Raw genomic sequence first — 4,695 nt, 5'->3', positions numbered from 1 at the left:
CTGTCTGTCTATCTACAGATAAGTATCGATTGTTGTGTGCCTTCAAGTCTTTCCCAAAATATGGTGACCCTAAAGCAAACCTATCATGGTGTTTTGGGGAGGAGGGCTGAGAGGGTGTGACTCACCAAAAGTCACCTAATAGGTTTCCATGACCAAGTAGGTAATTGAACCCCATTCTCCAGGGTCCTAGATAGATAGATAGATATTGTTATGTGCCTTCAAGTCTTTTCTGACGTACGATGATCCTAAAGTAAACCTATAATGGGTTTATTGGGGGCTGCGAGGATGTAACTTCCCCAAGGACATCTAATGGGTTTCCATGGCCAACAGGTAATCGTACCCCATTCTTCAGAGTCCTGCCTATCTGTCTGTCTATAGACTGATAGATAGATATTGTTGTGGGCCTTCAAGTCTTTTCTGACATATGGCGACCCTAAAGCAAACCTATTAAGGTTTTTTTTGGGGGGGGGGACTGAAAGGGTGTCACATAGTGGGTTTCCATGGCCAAGCAGGTAATCGATCCCCATCCTCCTATTTATCTATCTATCTGTATGTCTATCTATTTATCCGTCTTAAGAATCACAGACTCATAGAGCTGGAAGTGACCCCAAGGGCCACCCAATCCAACCCCTTACTATGAATAGACTCCAAGAATTGGAAGAGACTCCAAAGGACACCCAGTCCAACCCAAAGAAGACATTGCCATCAAGAAGACATCGCCAAAGCCTTCCTGACCAAGGACCATCCAGCATCGGTTTCAAAACCTCCAAAGGAGGAAACTCCACCACGCTGTGAGGCAAAGTCTTCCACTGTCCAACAACTCTTAGGTTCTTCCTAATGTTGAGGTGGCATCTCTTTTCCTGTAGTTGGAATCCATTGCTCCATGCCCTATAGATCACTGGTTCCCAAACCTTGTTGCTCCAGATGTTTTGGACTTCAGCTCCCAGAATTCCTTACTGTTGGGGCTTCTGGAAACTGAAGTCCAAAACATCTGGAGGAGCAAGGTTTGGGAATCGCTGCTCCAGATGGAGAATATGTAGAAGGTGGTAGGGAAAGAGGAAGACCACATTCCAGGTGGATCGACTCAAAGTACATTTACACCCTAGAAACAATGCAGTTTGACACCACTTTAAGTGCCGTAGCTCCATCCTATGGAATATTAGGGTTTGTAGTTTTGCAAGGTTTGTAGCCTTGATGGTGCTACGCTACAGGTCCCAAGGTTCTGTAAAATGGAGCCATGGTACTTAAAGTGGTGTCAAAGTGCATTACTTCTGCCGTGTAGATGCCCCATCAACCAGAGAAGACACAGAGAAGACCTGCTGAGGATCAGATAACTTGGAGGTCTCTCACTGGTGGGTCGAAGTCGACTCAAAGGCAGCAAATGACAACAGCAACAAGGTAAAAAATCTCACATACCAGCGAAAGGAAAAGGTTTTGGGACAAGCCTCCTAGCAAGGATACTTTAAGGTTACAGCACCATTCTGAGCACACTCGCTAGTGACTAAACCCCATGAGTAAATAAACCCATCACAAGGAATGCCATGGAGCTGTGCGGTGCCAAGTTTATGTAAGGCTAATTTGTGTGAAACTCCTGCATGAACGGCACAGGGCTACGTCACGACAGGTAATGAGAGACAGCTTTGGCGGGTAATGACAACCCATTAGCTCACTGCTTCACATGATTTACAATCTAGGCTGTCACATCATCCTCTAATGGCAAGGTTGACAGTTGTATCACATCCAATATCCAGGGCTGGCAATTGATAAGAGGTGTGTGTAGAGGTGCAGGGAGAATGTGTCCTAGATGTCATATGTATTTTGGATCCAGCATCCAAATGCGAGGGACAACAGAAACTCACCTCCAACCCTCCTCTTTGGAGACCAGGGTTCAAAGCTCTGATTGAGGGTAAAAGCCCACTGGGTGACTTTTGGGAAGTCACACTCTCTCAGCCTCAGAGGACGGGAATGGCAAACCCTCCTCTGAAGAAACTTGCCAAGGAAAGCCTGTGATAGGGTCGCCTTAAGTCAAAAATGACTCGGAGGCACTTTTACAGCCCTTCGTTTCCAAATCATGCCTACAGCCAGGATGGATGGCACATATCTGGGCAACCTTTTTCACCCTCTGCCTGTGTATCAGGTGGGGCCAGACACTGAGAAAACAAGAGACACCAACTAAGAGAGTCTGCGGCAGTTGGCTTTTGCCTGAGCCTCCTGGGAAGGGAAAGATTTCCCCCTCTCCTTTCCCTTCTACTGAATTAAATGACTTTGGGTTCAGTTTGCAGCAACTGAAAACAGCTGAGGAAATGGGATGGCAAAGGATTAATGGGGGGGGGGGTTCTGTTGGTTTTTTGGGGTGTGTGGCTATGTTCTAGAAGAATTTATTCCTGACCTTTCGCCGACGTCTGTGGCTGGCATCTTCAGGTTAATGGAGGGCTATCCATGCCAATTTTGACAGCAGGAAGGTATGTATAAGTCACTGGCAGAATGGCAAGTTACAGAATGGATTCTTCCAGCAGAAAATACACCCCATTTTAGTCCCAACCATAAGCAGGAACATTGTCAAGAATGCATTTACAGCCATGAAGCTTTTAAGGGGCTTCTTGAATATCATCTTCAATGCATCAGCATGGTTCTTCCATTACATCGGACATTATCACACCCATCTGCTGTCCCACCACAAATCGCGCTAGTTTAAGAATGGAAGCATATTGATTTGGCGTCATTCCTTATCACACTTTCCCCCACAAGAATGCTTTGGTGACCCATGGTTGTGTGATCTGCTTTCTGCACCGCCAGATGCCACCTTCCAGGAGGTGGTGATGGGGGAACAAGTGAACATGTCTGCCGACCATTTGCATGAATGTGTGCATAGCAGCCGGCTTTGGGAAGGTGTTGTCCACCACAGTTGCTACAAGGAGGAAGGGGCAGAAGGAGAGGAAAGTAGAATTGTGGCTGTTCACACCAGATGAATGCATGAGAAGTGGAACTGCGGCAGAAGGGACCTATCGCACAAAAACAGTCGTGGGATAATAATACCAAGATTGAGAGCCTATTGATGGGTTTTGCCCGTCAGTGAATAGGTGCACAAAAATGCAAGGCAGCAGCAGGACGGACATGGTGTCATGTAATAAGTACCATCCGAAGATGCTTTTATCATGTTAAAATCCCTCTTCTATCGCCTTGTGTGATAAATAGTCCGTCATTTCCTTCCTTCCTTCCTGCCAGCAAAGCAAGATTCCTGCCTCTTTGTCTGGCGATTGGCAAGGGATCTGCATTGCACTGGGCTGGTAATGCCCTATCCCTGACTTTACATTAGGGCAAGGCAGGTTGGCACATTTCCGGATTTGGAAAGGCTGAATTTCACAAGCATGCCTCATTTCTAATAGGACAATGCGAGATTAGAAACAAGGAACGGGCAATTCACCTTTTGCCCGGTTGGCACGATCCCTGCAGGATATGAGATGGGCAGAGGATGGTAAGATTTCTTAGTCCGCCATGTATGTTAACTGCTACAGACACTACCAGCACTAGGAACACTGGCTGGTATCTCATTGGGAAATTACATCATTGTAAATGGACTTATGATCTCATAAAATAAAATTACGCCATTGGGCAAAGTTTGTAATGTCAGGCGGAGAATGGAGACATACATGTCCCATCAGGACCAATGAGTAAAAAAAGCCATCAGGATGACGGTTGTGCAATGTTACCAATGCGCAACAGGTCCTGATACACAAATGCCCCATTGCACATTGTTCCGGATACAAAACATACAGAACATGCCCTGATGTGGAACGTGTCCTGCTGGACATCTTGCACATTGCCCCATTGTGCATCATCACAAGTCAATAACATGGTTGCATACCATGTCAGCAACATAGCTCCATCGTTTTATGCTGCATCGCCTCTGCTGTAGTGTCTCAGATGTTGTATATAGTGTTAAAAAAGAAAGCCCAAAAGGCTACTGGGATTATCATTCTCCGTATTGTAATATAAATACGGTGTATATTTCTTAATAAGTGGATTTTATTCCTGACGTTTCGCCATCTTCTTTGAAGATGCCAGCCACAGATGCTGACGAAACGTCAGGAATAAACTCTTCTAGAACATGGCCACAGAGCCCCCAAACGTACAAAAAACTATGAAAACCACATATTCATTTACTACTGGCTTTAGTTTATTTATGCTCCATCTTTCTCCACCTCTTACATGCCAAGTTTTCTGAATCCCATCTTCCTTGGGACAATATTGCAAAATTGCAGACTTGGATACTTATGGGTTTTGGGGGTTATGAGGCCATGCTCTAGAAGAGTTTATTTCTGACGTTGCGCCAGCATCTGTGGCTGGCATCTTCAGAGACTGCTGGCATGGAAGAGAGCTGGGTATCTTTCATGCCAGCATTCTCTGAAGATGGCAGCCACTGATGCTGGTGAAACGTCAGGAATAAACCCTTCTAGAACATGGCCACAGAGTCCCCAAACCCCACAAAAACCGATGGATGCCGGCCATGAAAGCCTTCGACTTCACATCCCTAGATTGTCGAATGACTGACCGGGAGAGATTTGACAGCTTTTTTAACCCACGTGTTTAAATGGTTTTGTGTGTTGTACCTCACCTCAAGCCTTGGAGAGAGGAAGGTAAGAAATAATAATAATAATAATAATAATAATAATAATAATAATAATAATAATAATA

This window comes from Sceloporus undulatus, chromosome 7 (genome assembly GCF_019175285.1).
Source record: "Sceloporus undulatus isolate JIND9_A2432 ecotype Alabama chromosome 7, SceUnd_v1.1, whole genome shotgun sequence".
In the NCBI taxonomy this organism is placed as follows: Eukaryota; Metazoa; Chordata; class Lepidosauria; order Squamata; family Phrynosomatidae; genus Sceloporus; species Sceloporus undulatus.
Note: the sequence above shows the minus strand (reverse complement) of the source record.